Here is a 25,902-nt window from a genome sequence, read left to right as displayed (position 1 = left end):
TTCATCTTTTCTTCATAGCTCAATGAATCTAGGGAAATTGACTTACCCGTTTTCTATCCGTCGGATGAAGGTTCAGATGATGATGGCAAAACGGTTGGTGAGATGATCGCCTTGCTTAAGCGGCGAGAAAAAGGCTCCTCGCCTATAGCAAAACGTTACAAGCCTTCGACGGAATCTCCAACTGCCCAGGCTTCTCGGGCGGTGTCTTCCCCTGACAATGATGCGCCGGTCATCGAAAGATTGGATGACATTTTGCCCATCGATGACCTGCCTGTTTCCGCGGAATGGCCCGCAATCCTTGCTCCGTTGCCATTAGTGACTTGTGGCGAGCCTTCTCCAGCTCTTCTTGCGTACCAGGCGTCATCATCGGGTGACCCAACGCTAAACCTTGAAAATCCTCATGCTTCTTCCTCAGCTCTAGTTATCTTCCAATTAGTGGCTGGTGACACTCCGGATATTGGTGTTGCTCGAGATACTCCGACGGCTTCCACCTCCTCGATACCCCAAGAAGATTTGCAATCATTCTTGGCAGGTGCAACTTGCCCTTTGGAGGAAGGTGATCCCTATGGTGTAGGGCATGGGAGTATTGATGTGGGATCGCCAGCTCTTAGCAAACCGAAGGTTGCCCTATCTCGTTCCCTGGACCTTGCCCATTGGGGAGTTGGTTCATTTATCAACAATCCATCGATACTTCAGGGCATTAAATCCATGTTGCTGAACTAGTCAAAGATGAGATTAGCGCCCGCTTCCCTCGAGACGTGGTTACACGGCTTAAACTCTTCCAAGAGCACTTCTCTAGCGTCTTTCGCCAATTTCAACGAAATTGGAATCAAGTTATAGCCCTTGTTGACCTTGCAGACCAATCTCTTGGGCCTAGCGTCGAGATACGGGAGGCCGAGCAACCGGTGAGCCGTAGATGACGATATCTACAATCTGTCGTTGATGAGATAGTTGAGTTGGATGAGAGAGAACTCGCCCTTGAGCAGCAGAAGATGGTAATTGAAAAGGAGATAGAGGAGATTCGACGTCAAAAGTCCATCAAGCTTCTCCGCCGAACCAATGTCGAGGGCCGATTGAAGGCGTCAATGACCTCTTTGGAAGAGAAAAGGTAGGCTGATCTTTCCAGGATCGCGCAACAAGAAGCACAACATCATCGAACTAGGAGTGCTTGTCCGGTACGGAACCATAAGTTTGAGGGTCTTTTTTGTAACTTGTTCATGGATGTACAAAAAGCCTTGTATTCTGAAAGATCTCAATGAAAATTTTTTTTCGCGCCAATACTCCCACGATCTCTCCATGTTCACGATATCGGCTTACTAGCATGAGTCGGTTTCCTTAACGTCTCCAATATATAATGACCATCCTTGATTGTCAAGCAGCATCTCATCATGGCAGGCCATCATCCAAATTTTGTAGGAGTCCACGTAGCTTCTTCTTTGTCTCATTTCAATGATCTTTCATGCTATAAGGATAAAGGGAAATTATCTTTGTCTTCATGGATTACCAACCCGATAATGGTCATATCGTCCTTAGTCCACATCTCAATCGCTTGCCCCCTCCTTTAATGCTAGTAGAGTGTTTCCCTCGTCATTATGAAGAGGCTTTGCCTATTGAACAGTCAACCATCTGTGCTGCCCCTTGGTTAACGTCCGATCATCGATTCAATTCTTACCCATCCTTTGATGACCGATTCTTCCATTGGTAGATTAGGTTGAGGGGAGAATTTTCTGACACATGGGATCAAGCTCAGGTTGGTAAAGGGTTGTAATTCCGTGGTATGTCTATCGATCCCTTGGAATATGGCCTTATCGGCGGCCTGTCTTTCTTTTGGTCACCCTCGTCTAATTGTTTCTTTCTTCCCACCGGTCCGGTAACTATTACCTTATTTGACATTTGGTCATTTGCTTGCCTTTCTCCCTTCCTTGAGTGCGATAATCAACTAGCAGATACTCGGCCTCCTTTCAACACCCGTCGACATCCGGACCTTCCTTATGATGAATTCATGAATCGTCATACTAGGCTTTTAGGACCCATTTCTCCAAAAGAGCATCCGGCCTTCCTTTTATGCTGGCTAAGTCGATACATCTTCTATCTCCCCACATTACAAGTATCTTCAGAGTTTCTAGATTTAGCATGTGCGCTTGCTCGTGGGATCAACGTAGGGTTAGGTCATATGGTTTTAGCTTCACTATATCGTGGCTTGTCGACTACACAAACTTCTTTGACTGGGGAGTATCTTCATGTCTTTTACGGTCCACCGTGGATCTTGCATGGGTGGTTACGAATCTACTTTCCCCAGTTGTTTCAAGAAGGCACAACTCCGCTCCGTCAAATTGCAACGCTTGAGTCGACTATTATCAACGATCCTGAACTGGAGTTATTCAATCAAATACTTTGCCCACTACCCGATGGCTTCCCTTCTTTCGATAGCTTTCTCAATATACTACTATCCCTTACCAATTTTGAGTTCTTCCGGCTGTTTGTCGATGAAGGAGTTCATAATCCATCAAGTGATGATCCTAATTTCACCTGTTTTGGATTAGCATCTTGACTCCATCCGACTTGTCATTGAACTTATCCGGCGGTGGCACATTCTCGTCAGGCTTTGAAGTCTATAATCCTCACTACTGTGCCCACCGGTTTGGGCTTACCCAAGGCATTCCAATGCCCTTGGTGTATTCGATGAACTTTCCTTTCTCCAATTATCAGGAAACAAAGGCGGACATGGTTTGTTATATTGATATTGTGAACGCTATCCTCGAACGTGCTCATTTTATCGCCTTTTCCGGTCACCCATGTAGTTACGTGCTTTTTGACAAATGGTGGGCTAATTATCGTCTTGCTCTATTCTCCGAGTATGCTAACGACGTCCTCTTGAAAGTTCATTGAGCTCCATTAGGTTTGTTACACCGTTTTACGAAATGTGCTCTGTCACCCATGTCGTATGTGAATCTGGAGTCCTCAATCGATGAAGGTACTTGTTCCCTTGGTTTGTTGGTTATATTTGACTTGGCCTCAACTAACTCACTTTCAATATCGGTGATTCAATGGCTTCGGATGGCAATTTCGAAAGTGCCCTGGATACTCCTTGGGTTGCCCATACTAATATGGTAAGTGTTTCACATGGATCGTCAACTCGGTCCTCCAATGACTATCATCTCATCCGTGCTAAGTGGCTGCGACTTAATGACTTGCTGGGAAGAGGATATGCCTCCATATGCAACAACATAGTTATGGAAACCGAAATCAAGACTCTCCTTACTTTCTTAGCTCTTTTGCCATATGCTTTTCAATGTCGAGTTCTCGAGCCCACTGTCAACGAGCTTTTCCTTACATTTAGCTCGACTTTGAGATCATACAGGGCGTGACAAAAAGATCTGGAAGTCATCATCAAACTAGAAAAAGATGCTCTCTTGGCTATCGAAGAGCTCGTGCGCTCTCGGGATATTCTTGATAATCTGACAAATGACGGATATACTCCTCTGCAGACCTTATTTACCCAGTTAAAGGTAACTAGTAAGCAGAAGATCCTTAGCGATTCTCTGCAGCTTGATCTTCTGCAAGCCAATTTGTAGAGAGAAGCCATTATTGATGCCAATCATAACGGTGATATGCAGCTTCATAGTTTTGTCTTAAACATCCAGCAATATCTATTGTAATTCACTGCCTATGGCTTTTAATGCAACCCTTGTCGACTTCACTACCCCCTTGTTTGGGTTTGTCTTCAACGAGCATTTTGTCTTATTGTCAAATCTTTGTAGCCCATCATGACGCTATCTCAAAGAGATCTCTTTTTCCCTCATGGCATTTAATGATAGACGCCGTTTCGAGTACTTCTTTTCAAATTGAACAGTCGCGATGCTTCGATGATGGTAATGTCTAATTAGGGAACCGTCATCCACATCATCATGGTCATTTGCATCTTTTCACTTTTCACGTTGCCCCCCCCTCCTTGTAACTCGATAACCGCCCATTAACTTTATTGCCTTGGCCATCGGAAGGTCGTGGGCGGATACGTGGCATTGTGGGGACAACTGCTCTTGATCTTTGCCTATAAATAGCATGGTTTTTCAGTGGTGAGTCTTCACTCATACTTTGGTCCTTGTAAACTCGGAGCGTATCTTTTCAAGGCCATCATGAAGCCTTCGTCTTCCTCTTCATCTTCATCTCCATCTTTTCCTTGTGAGTTCACCAACCTTTGGAAAGAAATCATTTCTCTCTTGGGCCATACTTACGCTTTATTGACAGTGTGTCCCCGAGCTCTCGAAAAGTTGAACTCTCTTCTGAAACGGGCCATACCACCGAGTCTCCCCGCTGATCACCCACTCTAGGCGACCTACGATGAGTTTATGGTCACCTTTGACTATGGGCTCGAATGATTTCAACAAAACATAGCCGTTATCTCCAAACATGACCTCGCTGAGTATGAACTGTGGTGTAAGATAAAGGAAGTTGAGAATGGAGAGGTGGAGTACAAGGAGCTTTGTAATGCCCAGGAAGCCCTTCTCTCATCTTACTTTGGCATCCTACAGCTTCCGAACATCGTTTCTGACCTCCTCGGGCGAGTCGGCGACGTCTACGGGGGTCCTTGAAGGATTCCGAGCATCAAGAGTACGAACTAGGTGAGGTCTATGAGGCTCGATCCTTAACTTCTGCTAAAGCCACCACCGAGGCCTTGAAGACGATGGTATACACCACCAATGATCTCGTGGAGGCCCGGATTACATGCCTTCAAGGGCTGGAGCGTGAAAGGGATGCTCTGAAGGCTCGGGTGGGCGAACCGGCTCGGGCCAAGTACTATGCCCAAGAAGAGAACACCTTACTCGAGGGTCGGCTTTGTCATTTTGCCGCCAGCTTCCATGAGTATCTTAAGCAGAAGTGGCGGTGCACCGGGGGAGGCAAAAACAGAAATATGAAGAGAGAGAGAGAGAAAGAAAGAAAGAGAGGGGAGAGAGAGATAGAGAGAGAAAGAGAGGGAGAGGGGGAGAAAGAAAGAGAATGTACTTGGCTCGATGAATGAAATTGTCTTTTCTCATTCCTTACTCTCTTGTTCTTTTCGCACCTCCCACATGGATGGATAGAATTTCTTCAAATATTTCTCGTTAATCGATCGCTGTAGATTTTTTCCATCGATCTCTCTCATTCGATAAGCATGCCCAGGGAGAACGTCGGTTATTTGGTACAATCCTTCCCATTTCGTGACCACTTACCATATCTCTCATTATCGAGGCTAGTGGGTAAAATGGTTTTCCACACTAAATCACCAGCATCGAATCGCTTAACTTTAACATGTTTGTTGTAGGCCTTGGTGACTCTCCATTTTTGAGCCATTAACCTTTCCAATGTTATGCCTCGACTTTCTCCCAACTCATCAATAGTTGCATGCATTATCTCATCATACTCTTCTCTTGTTATGTCGCCCTACGGTTTCACCCTTAATGATTGTACAATGATTTCAAATGGGAGTACCGCATCCTGTCCATATGTTAGCATGTAGGGAATGACCCCAATGTTCGATCTTTTCGAAGTTTGATAGGCTCATAACACTGTCGACAGCAGCGAATCCCATTCCCTTGGGTTATCCTCCAAGTGCTTCTTTATTAATCCAATGATCACCTTGTTAGAAGCTTCGGCTTGGCCATTAGCCTGAGCGTAATATGGTGTCGAATGAATCATCTTGATTCCCCTAGATTTAGTGAAATCCAATATCTCTCGTCCCGTAAAGACCGTTCCTTGGTCCGCCGTTATGGTTTCTGGAATTCCGAACCTATGTATAATTTGCTCTTCGATGAATTCTTTTACGGTTTTCTGCGTCACACTTTTGAACGAGGCTGCCTTGACCCACTTCGTGAAATAGTCGGTAGCCACTAGTATAAAGCTATGCTTCTTCGACGAGGGTGGATATATCTTCCCTATTATATCCATTGCCCAACCTCGAAAGGGTCATGGCTTGACAATTGGGTTCATCAATGCGGCGGGGATGTACTGGACTGGTTCGTGCTTCTAGCAAGCCTGGCATCCCCCGGCATAATCGATACAATCCTTAGTGATTGTCGGCCAAAAATACCCATGCCATCGTAATAGCCATTTCATCTTTAGGCCGGTTTGATGAACCCCACAGATTCCATCATGGACTCCTATCATCACAAGCATCACTTCTTCTTACGCTAGACATTTCAAAAGCAACCCGTCCATTGTTTTACAATATAATTCCTCTTCAATCAAAAGGTACTTTTATGGCTTGTCTCTTGAAATCTTTACTCCGAGGGCCTGGGTTCCTCGGGTAGTTCACAAAGGGGGTCCTCTAGTCCAGTTGATTATCCTAGACTTCTTGGCCCTCGATTGGTTTGCTTTGAACCATCATCACCCGACCCTCTATCGAGGGCAACACCTTTGTCCGGGTGATTATGTGGTCTGCCAACTCTTTTGATATCTTGTACCCGGACGCCATCCGAGCCAATTCGTTAGCTTCCCAATTCTCGCCTCTTTTGACATGGACCAACTCATATTCCAGAAAGTTTGACAGCAATACCTTCGCCAAATCGTGGTGTAAAATGATATTTTCACTAAGACATTGGTATTCTCCACTAAGTTGCTTTATAACCAATTGTGAATCCCCTTTGATTCCGACCAACCTGATCTTCATGTCAATCAAAATATTCAACCCCACAATCAAAGCCTCGTATTCAGCTTGGTTATTTGAACATTCGAAGTCCAATCTAAACATGAGCTTCATTTTGTTGAGAAAAAATCCCTAGACAGTTTTGAAGTTGACAAAACAATCCTAGTACTCTTGTATTTTGAGATAATGCTGTGATTTACTTGTTTTGCAGATTATCCTTTGGTACGGGGATGCACAGGATTGAATCTAGCAAAAGGATTTGGTTAAGATGTTGTTTATGAGAGTCTCAGATGCTGGTTCGAGCTCGGACGTTGAGTGGGGATAGCTCGGACGTTGGAATGACGCTCAAGCTCTGAGAGAAGTACTTCACTAGCAGTAATCAAAATTTCAAGAGGAATACAAATTGAGCTTAATTGATGCATATCAACGGACGCCATCGAGCTGGATCATCCTTGAAGATTCTCATTGATTGAGATCAATCAAGAATGCGGAACCGAGAAGACAAATCAAGACTTTCTAAATGGAAGAAACCATCTATGGAAACTCGAGATCACAATTGTATGGGCGATTTGATCCAAACGGGGAAGACTTTCCTTTGGTGATCCCCAACGACTAAGAGATCTTCTTTTTGCAAACATCTCGTCCAAAAGGGTAGATTTGGAGAGATCTCTTCTGGATGCCTTGCAACGGCTAGATTGGAGGCGGAAGAGTATAAAAGACATCTCGAAGACGAAGGGAAAAGAGATCGGCGTAAAGAGGGAAAAGTGTTCATAATTGCTAGATAGAGTGTACTCTATTTTAAACACACTTCTTGATCCATCCATTGTAATTGTGAGGAGGTGTACACAAGAGTGTTGAACGCTAGGTGTGAAGTCCTGCGTGTCAAGGAGATCACCGATCCGTAACCTTTGAGCAGATTAATAGTGGAATCCAGCCGATTGGGTGTCGACCAAAGAAGTGGACGTAGGCTTAACCAAAGCCGAACCACTATAATCCCTTTGTGCAGTTTTCCTTATCTCTTACTCTGATCACTCTAAATACTTTGTGATAGCTAAACTGCACATGGACAATACGCATCGATCCTATTACATATCTTGCATCAATTGAATTGCTTGAGCATATGAGATTTCTGTTTTACACCGTGTGATTTGAATTCCGCAATAAAATCTTAAAATCACACGTTATCACCTATTCACCCCCCTCTAGGTGAATTCACTAGCCACTAACAATTAGTATTAGAGCGAGGTGCTCGTATTTTCCGAAGTGTTTTTTACTTCTAAGCTAACGATCTTTATGGCTAGCAATTTCTCTCCTTCTTGGATTGAAGGTGGAAGCAACAACAGGCCACCATATTTTGAAGGAAAAGATTATAGTGACTGGCAGAACAAATTTAAAACATTTCTCGGATGCCGGGATCCTCAAATCCGGGATGTCGTACAAAGAGGAGTAAATCCAGCGACAGAGACTACAAGTGCGGGGGATAACATGATGGCTGCTCTAATCGCAACAGAGATAACCAAGAGAGATGCTCTTGATGCAAAGGCCATTTATTCATTTTATAGTGCATTATCTCCTACTGAATATAGATGTATTGCAGATTGCTCTTCATCAAAAGAAATTTGGGATAAACTTCACGTCACCTATGAAGGAACATATAGAGTAAAGGAGACAAAAGTCAACTTTCTACTTAGACAATATGAAGCATTCAAAATGAAGCCTGATGAGATTGTGAAAGAGATGTTTAACGAGTTCACTGAAATAGTGAATGGTCTCACATATCACGGGCAACCGGTTTACGGACCTATGAGAATCAACAAGCTACTACGAGCTCTTACAAAGGAATGGGACAATGTTAAAACTTCCATTCTAGAGACTCAAAGAATATCTCCCTTGTCAATGGATGAGCTCATTGGAACTCTTTAATCTTATGAAGAAGAAAGGATCAATGATGAAACCAAAACTAGAGGTAAGAAGTCAATTGCCTTAAAATCTAATGTTGATTCCGATGTTTCAGATTCTGAAGTCGAAGATGATGAAGAGTTAGCGCTCATGGTCAAAAGATTCAGATGAATTTCCAAACAAGGCGGGAACTTCAAAAACAGAAATGATATCAGACGATTCAATCGGAGAAGATCATCCGAGACCAAAAATGAAGGCCAAGAAGTCATTTGTTTCGAATGTAAGAAAAGAGGCCACATCAAACCCAATTGCCCTCTATTAAAGAAGATAAGGATGAAAAATCCAAGAAAGCTTTGAAAGCATAAACTTGGAGCGACACCGAATGTGAAAGTGATGAAGAATACGCAAATGTTTGTCTAATGGCAGATTCGGATGATTATATCGAGGTAACTCATCCAAACATTTCTCCCGAAATATCTGCGTATATAGCTGAGTTATGTTTAGAATACAAGGCTACTCTTAAGAGACTTTCTGAATTGAAGAAGGAAGTTGCCGTTTTTAGACAGAAGGATATTTCACAAAAAGATAAAATTTGCTTTCTCGAAAAGAAATTTTGTCAACTAAATGAGAAATCCGATTCTATATCTTGCGAAAATTCGCAATTGAAATCAAGGATAGAATTTCTCAAAAAAGAAAACGATTTCTTGAAAAAGGAAAGAAATCATTTTGAAAAGGATAACATTTCTCCGAAAAAGGAAAAAGATAGTTTCGCTAAAGAGAATTCTGTTTTGAAAAAGGAAGTTTTAGAGATACACAAAAAATTCTTATCCGGTTTAAAAACTTTGCAACACATACTTTCCATACAAGTTCCCTACTATAACAAGTCCGCACTTGGTTTTCAAAAAGAAAGTGATGAGAAAAATTATTTTCCAATCGTAAAAGAAAGACTCAAGCGGCGACCTTCCAAATGCCCTTATCAAAGTCATTTTAGGAAACAATTTGTAAGATTTGAAGGACAACATCCCTCGGGATGTTCAAATTGTAGTGATTCGAAACACTCCAGGAGCTACTACTCAAAGATCAATCGATCAACTCGTGACATTCTTAGATATACTTCTACAACTAACCTCAAAGGACCCAAACAAATTTGGGTACCAAAGAAAAAGTGAGAATCTCCGATCATTGCAAGTACCAAACAAAAGAAGAAACAAATGGTACCTTGATAGCAGGTGCTCTAGACATATGACTGGTGACTCATCCATGTTCATTAATTTCGAAAAATTTGATGGAGGAAACGTGTCCTTTGGAGGCAACAACAAAGGAACGATTATCGGCAAAGGAATTGTGAAGATTGACAATCTACTCATCAAAGATGTTTCATTAGTCAAGGGTTTGAACTTCAATCTTGTTAGTATTAGCCAATTATGCGATATTGGATACAAAGTTTCTTTTGCAGAAAATAAGTGCTCAAGTACAAGCGAAGACAGCAAATCATCATTTACCGGAGGAAGATATGGGAACATGTATCTTCCGGATACATCATCTGAAAATGAAAAATATCTTCTATCCATCAAAGACGATCCAGAACTATGGCACGTAAAGCTGGGACATATAAGCTTCAAGCAAATAAACAAGCTCTCCAAAAAGATGCTGGTGAGAGGACTTCCAAATGCCAGATTTGAAAAGACAAAACTTTGCGAAGCATGCACACTCGGAAAGCAAGTAAGAAATTCTTACAAACCCATTAATGAAGTCATCACTACCCATGCTCTGCAACTATTGCACATGGATATCTTCGGACCCACTCGAACACAGAGTATTTGAGGTAAAAAGTATTGCTTTGTTATTGTGGATGACTATACAAGATTCATTTGGGTATTCTTTCTTACTCACAAGAGTGATGCATTCTCATTCTTTAAAACCTTTTCTAGAAAAGTTCAAAATGAAAAAGGTTATTCAATTACAAGTATCAAAACCGATCACGGAGGAGAATTTGAAAATAACTACTTTGCTGATTTCTATGATCAAAATGGTTTTCAACACAATTTTTCTTCTCCATATACTCCTCAACAAAATGGAGTTATTGAAAGGAAAAATAGATCTTTGCAAGAAATGGCATGAACTTTTTTAATTGAAAGCAAAGCTCCACCTCATTTCCGGGCTGAAGTTGTTTCGATTGCCTGTTATGTAATCAATCGTGTTTTCCTCGGACCATTGATTGAGAAAACTCCCTATGAACTCTACAAGGGAAGAAAATCAAATATTTCATATTTTCATGTGTTTGGTAGTAAATGTTATATTCTTAAAAATGCAAGTGATAGGATTGGTAAGTTTGATGAAAGATCGGATGAAGGTGTATTCTTGGGCTACTCCACTACTAGTAAAGCATACCGAGTCTTCAACAAGAACTCTCGGACAGTTGAAGAATCAATGAATGTGAAATTTGAAGAGAAGCGGATTACTCAGACGATGGATTCTGAAGAAACAACAAGATCTGAAATTCAGAACGCATCATCTAAAAAAGAAAAACCACCATCCCAAGACGCAGAACTAGTCGAAACGTTTCAGAACATGGAAAACACCTTGCAAGGCACATCATCCGAAGGATCAAATGATGAAGACCTCACCGAGACCGAACATGACAAATCAAATAGAAGCTTGAAATACAAATCAAGTCATCCCGCAAATTAGGTTATTAGGAATATAGATGAAGGAGTCAGAACCATATCTAGACTCAAGGATACAATAAATGCCTTTGCTCTAGTTTCTGAAGTTGAACCCAAAAGAATTGAAGAAACTCTCAAAGATGAAAGCTGGATCGAAGCTATGCAACAAGAGTTACAACAATTCAGATCGAATGAAGTCCGGGAACTTGCACCCAAACCAAAGAATCATCATGTCATTGGAACCAAATGGGTTTTCCGAAATAAGTTGGATGACAAAGGAAAAGTAGTCGGGAACAAAGCAAGGCTTGTTGTACAAGGTTACTCACAGGAAGAAGGGATTGATTATGATGTAACCTATGCACCGGTGGCAAGACCGGAAGCTATCAGATTGCTACTTGGTTACGCTTGCCATCATGACTTCAAGTTGTACCGGATGGATGTTAAAAGCGCATTTCTCAATGGATATATCAAGGAGGAAGTTTATGTCAAACAACCTCCAGGTTTTAAAGATCCAAAGAACTCGGATCATGTGTACAAACCGAGGAAGGCTCTTTATGGGCTGAAGCAAGCACCTCGAGCTTGGTATGAAAGGTTAAGTAATTTTCTAACTGAAAAAGGTTTCGAAAAAGGTAAAGTCGATACAACCCTTTTTATCAGAAGGGAAGGTAGAGACATTTTGCTTATCCGGATATATGTTGATAATATTATCTTTGGCTTATCTAACCAACATCTTTGTAAGAACTTCTCTCAGAACATGCAGAATGAGTTCGAGATGAGCATGATGGGAGAACTTAAATTCTTCCTAGGGCTACAAGTAAATCAGACCAATCGGGGCATATTCATACATCAAGAAAAATATGCATTGGAACTAGTGAAGAAGTTTGGTCTAAATAATTGCAAGAAAACAGAATCACCAATGTCTACCTCATCCAAACTAGATAAGGCTGAACAAGGCAAACAGGTTGATCAGAAGCTATACAGGAGCATGATTAGTTCTTTGTTATATCTTACTGCATCGCGACCTAATATTATATTCAGTGTATGCATGTGTGTGAGATTTCAATCTGATCCTAAAGAATCTCATATGTCTGCTGTCAAAAGAATCAAGTATATAGGAACTAATCCAAACCTAGGATTATGGTATCCCAAAACATCGAGTCTTATATTACATGGCTATTCGGATGCTGATCTTGCAGTCTGTAAGTTGGATAGATAAAGTACTTCAGGCATATGTCAACTTCTGGGATCAATGCTGGTGTCTTGGTTCTCCAAGAAACAAAACACCGTAGCTCTATCAACCGCAGAAGCTGAATATGTGGCACCGGGAAGTCATTGCGCTCAAATACTATGGATGAAGCAACAACCGAAAGACTTTGGTGTTGAAGCTCACAATGTGGAAATCAAATGTGACAACACAAGTGCTATCAACCTCACAAAGATTCCAGTTCTGCACTCACGAGCTAAGCATATTGAAATCAAGCATCATTTTATTCGTGATCATGTGCAAAACTGTGACGTCAACATTAAATTTGTTGATTCTAAACATTAATTAGCCGACATATTCACTAAGGCACTCGATAAAAATACATTTGAGTACATCGGACAAGAGTTGGGTATTACCATGATTCCTGTTTGAGCTAAGATCTAAATAGGAGAAATTTCCTCAGAACTTGGAAAGTATCATCCCAAGACCTTCAGCAGCTCCAGAGCTTGAAAGCATCTTTTGAAGGAACTTACGGATCTCAGAACGTGGAAAATCATATGTAGACAACATCTTCTGAGTAGATACGACAAAAGATTTGATCGTTCGAAATCTTAGCGCGTAAGTCGTTTTTATTTTTGGCAACAAATAAGGTACGCATCAACACAATCTTTCTATATATTCGACAAATATTATGTGATTGTGCTGATTGCTCTGATTGAATATTTGATTGCCTTGATTGAATTTAAATTGATTGAGTTAAAATTTTCTCAAAATCTTTTCAAAAGAATTTCCCTTTGAGAAAATGCCTCATATACCCTAAACCTTCTCCACTTCACAAATCGCACTCCCAGTTCTACGAAATCCAAAAACCCTAAATCCCCCCAGGCTCCACGATCAGAATCACCCAACAACTCTCATTCCTCATGGCACCCAAAAACCTCTCGGCACAGAAATCTTCCGCAGCTAGCTCTCGCCGCTCCGGTCGCCTAGGACAGAGAATACTGAGGATGCTCCGGCACTCACCACCTTGCCGAACGAAGCTGAAGAGCAAGCACGAAGACTGATTGCTCATATGACAAAGATTTCGCCATCGGGAGTAACTGAGGAGAAACGCAAGAAGAATCAGCAACGAATTTCTTCTATGGTAATCCGTCCCAGAGGGAAACGCTAGTCTTCCCGTTGATAAAAGAATAAGGCTAGCTAGGGGTCCGTTGAATATTATTAAAGGAATGCAGATCGGTGGTAAGTCCGAAATTGATATTCTGGATTTTGTTAAAATGAATAGATTCCTCGATGAGGGAGAAATGCAAAAATTCTCTAAGATGCTCACTCGGACAGAAATCAGGTTAGCTACCGGGGTAGGGACAGAACTTTAAAAGAGCAATCCCTCCGGAAAGGGAAAAGAAAAGGTTGGAGAACTCATGGAAATTGAGCAGGGAAGTGCTCAAAAGAAGGATGTAAGAGAGGAAGAAATTTACGTGTCCGAATATCCGAGGGATGATGATGATGAATTGATCTATTCCTTCTTCAAGTCTGTGCCCATGAAATTTTTTGCTGATGAAGAAGAGGCAAACAGGTTGTTTAGATCAAAAGAACATGAACAATGCTACAAGGCATTACTTGCTAAAGGAGTCATGCCTAACAAACCTGTCGATTCAGACTTTTTTGAAAGAAATGGTCTCGAGATCCTTTATCCTCTCACCAACCTGCAGCTTCACAACTTCTGCTCCTTATCTACACCAACTTACACCGAACTGACTGCCTATTTCTATTCAAACTTCACAATGATCGATAGAAATGCAATTCGGTTTTCCTACATGGGACAGAACATCATTCCGAGTCTTGAAGACATGGCGGACATTCTTCGGATCGAGCTGTTCAACTTCACCAAAATCCATGTCTCGGATGAAGATGTCTATAAGAAGCTATATGGCAACCCCGATTTGTCAAGAGCCAACAAGCCACACGTTGAGCATCATCACTTTCCTCCGAGGACCATTATATCGCATAAGGTAGTTATGAACTACCTAAGGCCAAAGGGTTCCTCAAAAACAGATGTCTCAAAGTATGAGGCAAAGCTTATCTAGGCCATTATAAATGGACAACCCTTCTCTCTGCCTCACTTAATCTTTCCGCATATGAGGAGAGCAAAGAAGAAGGACAAGGTTCAGCTGCCCTATGGATCTCCGATAAGTAGAATTTTTCAGTACCTGCGAATAGTGGTACCTTTGGAGCTCAGATCCATAGAGCTTCATCAAGGAAGTGTGGGTGAAACTATGCTCACAAAGATGGGTTACGATTTGAGAATGGAAGGCTGTAAGGATAGAAAGAAGAAAGTGATCCTCATAGATCTTCCTCGGAAGGAGGCTGTTGTTGAATCTTCACGAAACAAGTCTTCGGAACCATCCTCTGAGTCCACTTGAAAGAGAAGGATCAAGATGATTGCTCACAAATCAACCAGACCTACTAGCAAAAGAAGAAAACTTGCTATGGTGCTGCTTGACAGAATTGAAAAAGAGCACATCTCGGACAGCTAAACAAATGATGATTCATAACTAGAAAAGCTGATCCAAACAATCATAAAAACAACTTACGAGGATGAGACTACAATTCAATTGGAACAACAGGAAAGGGAAAAAAGAGGACACGTATGCAGAAGGAGATAAAGAAAGAGAAGAAATATCATCTGTTCCAGAACAGGGAACAGAGACAGAGGGGCCACTTTTACAAGAAGAAATGTCCGAGAAGGAACAAGTTGAAATAGAAACCAATGTTGTTGAAATAGCAAATCTCCCAGATAGATTTGCTTCATCATCTGAGCACCATGCAAGGACTCGGGGGGAGTCAACAAATGTAGGAACTCGGATAGATGAGATAGACAGTACCTCGGACCTTCTTAGGGAAATTGCACAGAAACAACAAGAAATGGACCAAAAATGGTCGGATCTTTGGTCATCTCTTCGCTCAGAAGTTGAAGGCCTAAGCACAAAAGTAGATGCTGAGGTTGCAAAAATTCAAAGAACTGTCCATGATAATTCAGAATCTCGGTTGGGCTTCTTGGACAACAGGATCCTCACTCTGAAGAAGGATATGAATTTAAAGCTAAATCAGCTGTCAAAGTTTGTCCTTGTTCAACTACTTGCGAACCAAGCCTACACTTCGGTTCAAGCCCCAACATCTTCTCATCCGGACTAAACACCAAAAGATTAATGTTTTAAAAGAAAATTTTTCTTTGATGTTTGGATCCAGACTCTGAATCTTACTCTGCACTCTATTCTTCTTTGATTCAATGATTAACAAATTGAATGCCAGCATGATTTGATTGAATGATTCATTATTTTCTGAATGCTAGTATGTTTTGAGTACATTGTATAAATGACCCGACTAGGCATTGAATTTAGGGGGAGCAATGTTTTATCACTATCTGACTATGCGGGATACTCCCTATCGCCGATGACAAAAAGGGGGAGAATTTAATGTTGTGATGGTGTTATGATTCAATTGAGATATATTTGTGATAATGTTTTGATGGTGTTATGATATATACACATCATAATTGTATATGACTGTATGAATGGATCGTGTGAGATCAATCTATTATATGCGTGTATATTCTGGCAAGTATCCGTTAAATACAGGATTTCAGCATGTTCTCCGGAATATAAAAGCAAGAACTTTGAAGACATCATCTGAGAAGAAACATCTTGTCTTAAACAGAGCAAGTGAACAAGTTCCACTTTTTCAAAATCACATATTTGAAAGCTCTGACTAATCGGGACAAGTTCTGAGCATTAACAAAGCGTGATGATCCCAAGAGCTACAATCTTCATACTTGTTCATATTTGAAACCGTTTAATATCTCAAACACTTGGAATACATACTTATCGATTGAGATAACACAAGTTCTCAAGATTGCTCATCATAGCATGTAAATGCATTCATTCTCAGAACTTATTCTTGCTAAAAGTACAAGGAACGATACTCCAAATTTTTACTTAGCAAGATTATCACTCGAGTAACTTTGTTGAAGTTGCTCATCCTTTTCTAAACTCAATTTTTCATTCCTATAGTGAATCGTTTTGTCATCATTAAAAAGGGGGAGATTGCTGAGAAAAAATCCCTAGACAGTTTTGATGTTGTGTATTTTGAGATAATGCTGTGATTTACTTGTTTTGCAGATTATCCTTTGGTACGGGGATGCACAGGATTGAATCTAGCAAAAGGATTTGGCTAAGATGTTGTTTATGAGAGTCTCAGATGCTGGTTCGAGCTCGGACGTTGAGTGGGGATAGCTCGGACGTTGGAATGACGCTCAAGCTCTAAGAGAAGTACTTCACTAGCAATAATCAAAATTTCAAGAGGAATACAAATTGAGCTTAATTGATGCATATCAACGGACGCCATCGAGCTGGATCATTCTTGAAGATTCTCATTGATTGAGATCAATCAAGAATGCGGAACCGAGAAGACAAATCAAGACTTTCTAAATGGAAGAAACCATCTATGGAAACCCGAGATCACAATTATATGGGCGATTTGATCCAAACGGGGAAGACTTTCCTTTGGTGATCCCCAACGACTAAGAGATCTTCTTTTTGCAAACATCTCGTCCAAAAGGGTAGATTTGGAGAGATCTCTTCTGGATGCCTTGCAACGGCTAGATTGGAGGCGGAAGAGTATAAAAGACATCTCGAAGACGAAGGGAAAAGAGATCGGCGTAAAGAGGGAAAAGTGTTCATAATTCCTAGATAGAGTGTACTCCATTTTAAACACACTTCTTGATCCATCCATTGTAATTGTGAGGAGGTGTACATAAGAGTTTTGAACGCTATGTGTGAAGTCCTGCGTGTTAAGGAGATTACTGATCCGTAACCTCCGAGCAGATTAATAGTGGAATCCAGCCGATTGGTCATCGCCCGAAGAAGTGGACGTAGGCTTAACCAAAGCCGAACCACTATAATCCCTCCGTGCAGTTTTCCTTATCTCTTACTCTGATCACTCTAAATACTTTGTGATAGCTAAACTGCACATGGACAATACGCATCGATCATATTACATATCTTGCATCAATCGAATTGCTTGAGCATCTAAGATTTCTGTTTTACACCTTGTGATTTGAATTCCATAATAAAATCTTAAAATCACACGTTATCACCTATTCAACCCCTCTAGGTGAATTCACTAGCCACCAACACATTTTTTGTTGACGAGGGGATATGATCATAATCCCCGCTCCGGATGATCCAAACACCACGGACCCATCGAAGTACAACACACATGGCGCAATATGAAGATAATTTTCGTCGTCTTCTATTTTCAAGCTTAACGGGTACTTCGTGATAAAATTAGATACTGCTTGCCCTTTCACCGCTTTGAGTAGCATGTAAATCAAATCGATTTCTATCAGAGTAAATGCCCATTTTGCAATCCCGCCTCTTATGATTGGCTTGGACAACATGTACTTAATTATATCTGTTTTGCAAATTACATACACCTTGGTTGGCAACATGTAATGTCGCAATTTCGTACAAGCGAAGTACAATGATAAGCATAACTTTTCGATGGGCGTGTATCTTGTCTCAGCATCATTAAGCATCATACTCGGGTAATATACGGCCTGTTCTTTGCCCTCTTCATTTTCTTGGGCCATCATATTCCCTATTGTTGTATCAGCAGCGGATAAGTATAATTTCAATGGCCTTCCCGCCTCCGGTGGTATTAACACCGGTGGCTTGATTAGGTATTCTTTTAACTTGTCGAAAGCCACCCGATGTTTCTCCTCCCACACGAACTCTTGTTCATTCTTTAATTTGAGTAACAAAGAAAAAACTTTAATCTTTCCCGATAGGTTAGCTATAAAACGTCGCAGGAAATTCAATTTTCCAATTAACGTCTACAACTGCTTCTTATTCATGGGGGACGACAATTCTAAAATAGCATCAGATTTGTTTTTGTCTATTTCTATACCTCTCCGATGAACCAAAAAGCCTAGGAAATTACCAGCCCTTATCCCAAAGGCACTTTTCGAAGGATTCATTTTTAATTTAAACTTGGGCATTCTAACAAAAGCCTGTTCTAATTGGTCTAGATGACTTACCTTATCTGTCTTAAGGATGACGTCATCAATGTAGACCTCCATGAACCTTCCAATCATGTCATGGAAAATAAAGTTCATTGCCCTTTGATAAGTGGCGCCAACATTCTTTAGTCCAAACAGCATGACGATCCACTCGAAAGTACCGATAACCCCGAAACACCCGAAAGCTGTCTTGTGGATGTCTTCAACTGCTATGAAGATCCGATTGTACCCAGAGTGTCCATCTATAAGAGACATAATCTCATTATTGGAAGTTGAGTTGATCAGCACATCGGCCATAAGCATCCGATACTCGTTCTTCGATGTAGCCACATTGAGATCACGAAAGTCAATGCACACTCTGAGCTTTCCATTTTTCTTTCTGACCGGCACGATATTAGACGGCCATTCGATATACCTTGCCGTCCTTATGAAGTCGGCGAGAAGGAGACGCTCAATTCCTCCTTGATTTTGAGGATCACTTCCGGAGCAAACCTTCTTGGAGCCTGTTGGTATGGTCGAAATCTCCTTTTGATTGGTAATCGATGCTCAACCACCTTTCTATTCGGGCCGGACATTTCATGGTAGTTCCAAGCGAAACAGTCTTTATATTCCCTTAATAGGCTCACCAACTAATCTTTAAACTATTGATCAAGCAACTTACTGATGTAAGTTGGTTGTGGGCAAGCTTCATCTCCGAGGTTTACCTCTTCTAACAAGTCTTGAGCTTGAACCGCCTTACAATCTTCTTCGACTGGAAAACTTTCAAACTCTTGAATTCCCTCTATCATCTTGTTAGATCGACCAACTTGTTCAACCTTATAGGCCGAATGCGCCCTAGTGAGGGTTTACACTAATGATCCGGCTCCCATTGACCAACCGGCGGGGTGATTTCGTCGGTTCCTTCCTTGGGATCCACTCGGTATTTCCCTTGTCGAAACGGCAAAATGCGATATCTCTAGGTCGACCTCGGGGGGTTCGGATATGTAAAGGTAATCATTTGTCACGACCTTTTCTCGCCTGGATATACGAGTCCAAGTCACACAAGTTTGGGGGTTAGCTCTTACATGTTCTACCTTATCTCCATTCCAAAATGCAAGCATTTGGTGTAGTGTCGATGGGACACACTTGTTTCCGTGTATCCAATCTCTCCTTAGAAGTAGATTATATGACCCGTCGGCATTCACAACGCAGAAAGACGTCCTCGATGTTTTAGATCCAACAGTCAAATTTTCTACATACATGCCTTTTACTTCAGTGATTTCACCGGTGAAATCAGACAACTGGATGTTTGATGGGATAATCTCATCATCGTTCCTTCCTATTTTCTTAAAAAATTGATATGGGATGAGATTTAATGTTGAACCCCCATCTACTAACACTTTCATTACTGGCCGCCCATTAATCTTAGCATTTACATTGAGCGACTTTAAATGATTCGAGATCTTCTCTAGTGGTTGCCTCAATTCTATGGTTTCCTCGTCATCGAAATAGAATTGAGCACTCTCCTTTTTCTTATACCGTTGCTTCTTCATTATGACTAGTCAAGGGCGGCTCTAATTAAAACTCATTAGGCAACTTAACTTGGACCATACAAGAGCTTAGGGGTAATACTGACTTGCTTGTGCGATCTCCGAATTGGGACTTTAGTTTAGGGGAGCTTTTGAATTCAAGCTGTCCGCAACCTCCCTTAGTTGGTGGTGCCTCCTCCGGCTTGCTTCTCCAAACCAAATTTCTTGCTCTTCGAGGTCTAGGATAACTTGAAGCCGTGGTCACCGGCTTAGGGTTAAGCAATGTAACTAGTCGCTATAGCGTATGGGCTCTCTTTTTCCTTTGCAACCTCCTTTTCTTGGTACGGGTCATGACCTCATTTTCCTTTTGGACCTCTGTCATCTCATACTAGGATCCCTCCGAGGGGTTGCTGGGAATTTTAAGAGTCTTCCGGCATCGGGGCCTGACCGAAGCGTAATGATTTGACTGGGCATTGTTGTCGAATTGCTTCTCCCACCCGTTCTTTCCTTGAGGGTAAACTAGTGGAGGGCCATAGTTCACGTAATAGTCGAACTTTCCGCTTGGTTCTCCCAAGGTGTCAATCGTGGGATCTCCTTCTCTGTACCGCTGTGCTATTGACTTGTAAATTTTCCGTCGGGCGGGAGCTTACGGTGGCATTATTTCCTTGTTCTGGGTTGATTGCCTAGATCCCCGATTGATCCGACCTACCCGCTGGTCATCGTCTCTGTGTCGATCGGTTCTTTGTAGCTCACGCCCGCAATGAGTACAAAGAGTCGACAGCTTATGCTCCTTACCTAATTGTCGCAAAGACACCATTCCGGTTATCACCGGGAAAGGATCTGTGTCTACATCCATGGGAGATTTGCCTTTGTCATTGGTGAACTTGATCTTTCCTTGTCGAATCACTTTTTGGATATTTTTCTTGAGAACCAGACAATTCGAGGTGTTATAGCTCCATGAATGATGCCATTTGTAATACAGTTTTCCTTCCATCTCTTCCTTTGTCGGTATCTTTTGACCTTCCGTCAACCTAGTTTGTCCATCAGCTAATAGCATGTCGAAAATTTCTTCCGTTCGATTTGTGTCGAATGAGTAGTATACCACCTCCTTAGCCTTGACCATGACGGTTGGTTTTTCCTTCATCCTTACGGCTTCGAGTGCTTGACAAGTGTACAGCTTATTTATGACCGGTTGGGCGACAGCTACTTCGACAAAATTTGTTGCTCTTCGACGAAGTCCGCTGATTCGACAAAACTTATATCTCCCCTACGAGTATGTCTTTTGTCTCTTTCCTTGAGCAGAGTTTCAGGTTTAATGGCCATGGTAGACAACTCGAACAAATCTGCACATAGATGTCCTACCATCCTATCTCGTATCTCGAATTTTAGCCCATTGAAGGCGAATTCTACAAAAGTCTTTTCAAGTAAAGGGACCAAACATTTATTCCTAGCTTTTTTGAACCTTGCGATAAATTGATCGATAGTTTCATTCGCTATTTGTCTCATCATCGATAAATCAGCAATCGACAAATTTGGCATAGCCCGCTGGAACCGGCTATGAAATAGACGTTCCATCCGTTCCCACGCCAATACCAAATTTAGCGGTAGGGCAAGATACCACATAAATGCTGTCTTCGATAAAGAAAGCGAGAATAATCTTAATTTCCAGTGATCAGCATGAGTAGCGTTTCCATATAAAGCTAAAAAGCGATTAACGTGCTCGTATGTAGATCGCTCGTCTTCACCAATGAAGAGTGTAAACTCGGGTATCTTAAATCCTCTTGGATATGGGACAGTATCCATCCAATTAGGGTACGGTTTTCGATAGACATTAACTCTATACCCTACCATTGGATCATTATACCCAACCACCAGGTCTACGGCTAGCTGGTTCGGATAAATTGGTTGATAAGGTACCTGATACCCCGGTTGTTGCAGAGCTGGATGCCCTGGTTGTTGCAAAGCTGGATGCCCCAGGTGTTGCAGAGCTGGATGAACAACTTAAAACACTAGCTGAGGAGCTCGTGCCCGCAACCCCGGCTGAAACCCCGGTTGTGCATATTGCTGCCGAACGTGATACCCTGGAGGGAAGGGTTGATCGGGTCCCCTAACTTGAGGTAGTTGGTCCCGCCCCCTGACTTGGCCTTGCCCCTAGGAGGAACAGGTATCGCTCCTTCATTGATCATGGGTGCAGGCGGTTCATTCATCGGGACGTGAGCAACAGTAGGTTGAATAACGTGCACAACCCGTCGGTTAACATGTCCTACTGCCTCGATCGGATCTATATTTACTTGAGGGTTATAACCATCACCCGACGCAGAGGAAAGGACTTCTCCTCACCGCAACATCCTTGTAGGCGCTCATGGCGGTAAGTTTTATCTAATGTGACCTGTGTTTGTTGGTGTAGTGATTGGAGCAGCAAGATTTCTAGCAAGTATCGCTAGGTTCCCACCTTGAGGTTGCACCGAAGTCCCATGTTGACCCGAGGCACACTCATGATAAGTGTTAATGATCAAAGGTCTAACAACATCAGTCATTTGTTGAATCATATGGTCCGCGAACTCATTTTGAACTTCTTCAATAGTACGTCTTATCGACGATAACATGACGGGCACTGAAGTCCCATGTTAAATCATATCGCTAGGTTCCCACCTTGAGGTTGTACCGAAGTCCCATGTTGACCTAAGGCACACTCATGATAAGTGTTAATGATCAAAGGTCTAACAACATCGGTTATTTGTTGAATCATATGGTCCGCGAACTCATTTTGAACTTCTTCAATAGTATGTCTTATCGACGATAACATGACGGGCGTAATCTCCATGTTCTTTACGGGTTCTTCAACATGCTGTCGAGGTGCCTCATCATTGTTACCTTGGACCTGGTTCCCCGGTTCATGAGTTGCGATCGATGATTCCTCCCGAGGTATTCCTTCCATGGGCTCGTTTCCAATACCGTCTGCGTTGTTACGTCCTCTCGTTCATGGCATAGCACTCTCTCGAACTAACACCCAAGTAGTCCCACCGAGCGTGCCAAAAAAGACTGTTGTGTGTTTAAAATCCTTCGACTAAGCCCAAACGAGTTCTTGGACTTTGGCCCAAATACGGTTGAGGCCCAAAAGGATTATCCACGTTGAAATCTTTTGTCGAACTTAATCCGTTCATTTTCTAATAAGGAGTTTTGGGTCGATTTTGGACAGAGAGTGTTAAATACGAAAGATATTTAAATTGAGACGAAAGGCATGATACAAACTCTTGGCAATCTATCAGCCCACTTGTTCGACAATGGGATCAACTTCAACGCACTAGGATTCAAGGTACGACTCCGGAATTTAATCGACAAGGCTGAACCAAATTGTAGGATACAATGCCAGAATCTAATCGACGACACTGGATAGTGGATGTAGGACACAATACCGACATTTAATCGATGGTATTGGACAGGATGAGTGATGAGTACAACACTGGAATCGAATCGACGATGTTGCACTTAATGAGTAGACGCCATAATTTAATCAACGACACCTAACTCTGGGTATGACCCTCATCGGAATTGAATCAACGATGGGAATCTGAAAGCTATAGCTAGACTAGAAACTAGGTAAAAGCTAGGTAAAAGAGTTAAGACTTGTTTGTTGAATTGTTCGGGCTTTCCCTGTTGAATGATCCGCGATATTTATAGAGAGCTTCTTGGTAACCGCCTCTAGCTCTCCATTCCCGCACGTTCTCCCATTCTTCGACGGTTTTCATCGATTGTTCCTGGATTCGCATGCCACTTCCTTTTCCACCTTTTGGGATTACCGCCTCTTTTGCATAACCACTCCGGTCGTGGTTCCTTCGCACGTCTTTTTCCCTCTGCTTTTGGGAACTACCGCTTCTGACGCGTGGCATCCTCTTGATCCATCGGAGCCTGATTCCGATACGCCTAGCCATAGATAATCATACCTTCCTTACACACCTCTCACGTGACACCCTAGGGGATTCTATGTGTCAACAACTATTGAGCATGTGATTATTGATGTTCATGAAGTTCATGAACCCCCTTCTCGAACACGGGGGAAGCTTCAGAAGAAAGACACCATTCCCGATCTTCAAGTTTCTGGTTTTCAAGCTAGCACATCCGAACCATCATTTAAATCATTACCAAGCTACTCCAATGGCAGAGGTAGAAAGAAAGAAATGAAAAGCAAAAGTGGAAAAAATGCAAAAGAAAGGTGGATAATCATCTCAAAGAAGCAACAATTTGAGGGGAGTATAGATGAAGTATGGGAAAATCCTGATAAAATTGAGTAAATTTCTACCAATCTTGATTACTATTATGATGAGGGAAGAAAAGATATATATATATATATATAGACACACACACACGCGCGCACACACTCTCTCTGTGTTAGAAATGTAAGTTTTACATAATCCGGTATAGTCCATTCTCTATTTTCCTTACTTCTTGTCATTAAGAAATCTCTTATTCATATCATCGTTTTATTATGACGAAAAGATGACGAAATTTGTATGTGCTCTTGATATATATTTGTTGATGTATATGACATTTGATTCTATAGAACATGAGTTATATTCAACATTTTTTTTTCGTTCGCCAAAGCAAGTAGAAGATGTTGCATCTGAAGATTGTGTTTCATATCAAATATTTTTCTGAAGATAGTGTCCGAAGATGAGATATATTGTATCTTCACCGTGTGATACCCTTTCCATTATTAACACTTTTTGATTATGATAAAAAATGGGACATAATATATATGCATATGTGCTGATTGATTACATTTCCTTATGTATATGTATATGTATATGTATATGTCGGTTGGTTGATTATTTCCACATTTATTTGGTGCATAATGTTGAGCCATGATTATATTTTCATATATTGTTATGCTCAATTTATCTGTTTATCTCTTGATTACATATGCTTATTATACCCAATTTGAATTTTTTTTTTAGCAAAATAAGCTTATTTCTTTTCACGTATATACAATTCGACATCACTGAAACGTGATTGCATATCTAGGGAAATCCCTTATGATGTTCTGAAAATGACAAAATAATCAAAGACTACTAATGTACTTATTGGTTGAAAAGAACCAAGTGAAATATGCACAAGCTGCCATGCATATGGTGTCTTAACAGAATGTTTGAATGTTATGAGTTCTCTATCACCGATAAACAAGGCATTGGGCATAGATCGATAAGCTTGGAGGGATCAAACGATGGAAGCTCAAGTAAAGTTCATGTTGTCATAGATATCATTAAGACAATTGATACCTTCAAACTCTATTGTAAAGCTAAGCATCATTAGATTCAAAAATTTGCTTATGATTGAGTATTCAGAGTTAGATAGTAAATTTGCTTTTGAGCGAGTATTCAGACTTAAGCAATATCATTTGATCAAAAAAAATTTTAGACTCAGATTACAATGATTATATCGCAACGGCTAGTGATCTAGCTTGGATTTCTTTCATAGAATAGACAAGCTGCGTTGCATAAATGAAGAACTCTATTTATGAAAATCTAGATTCTGATTGTATGGGTGACTGAATTCAGGGAGATTTTTATTTTGTCCCTCAACGGCTACTCAATCTTCTTTATACAATCATGTCCAACCGATTGATTGAAGAGTGATCCTCTAAAGACTGTTCAAAGGGTATATTGGAAGTGAAGGAGTGTAAAAGGAGACCAATGTGCTAAAGAGCATAAGACGAGATCAAGAGTCGGAAATTCCAAAGTTCAAAGAGAGCTTCAATCCTTATACACTTGTCCTTGTGGACTTCGAAGTTGTAATCCTTAGAAGCATTGAAAAGAGTGTTTATGTGAGATAGTGTGATTTATCAATTTGAGAAGCGTCACTCATTGTAACTTCTTATGGATTCACTAGTCAAATCCAATCAATACTTTGTCATCGTGGAAAAGTGG

General features: G+C 41.3%; 1 protein-coding gene across 1 annotated transcript in view; it reads right to left on the bottom strand.

Annotated features, from left to right (window-relative positions):
* Positions 1-25,902, bottom strand: part of LOC115729093 (glutamate receptor 2.1-like) — a 380,267-nt gene that overhangs the window by 143,793 nt on the left and 210,572 nt on the right. The window lies entirely within an intron of this gene.

The sequence above is a fragment of the Rhodamnia argentea genome, chromosome 4 (genome assembly GCF_020921035.1).
Source record: "Rhodamnia argentea isolate NSW1041297 chromosome 4, ASM2092103v1, whole genome shotgun sequence".
Lineage (NCBI taxonomy): Eukaryota > Viridiplantae > Streptophyta > Magnoliopsida > Myrtales > Myrtaceae > Rhodamnia > Rhodamnia argentea.
This window is presented reverse-complemented; position numbering and strand designations above follow the sequence as displayed.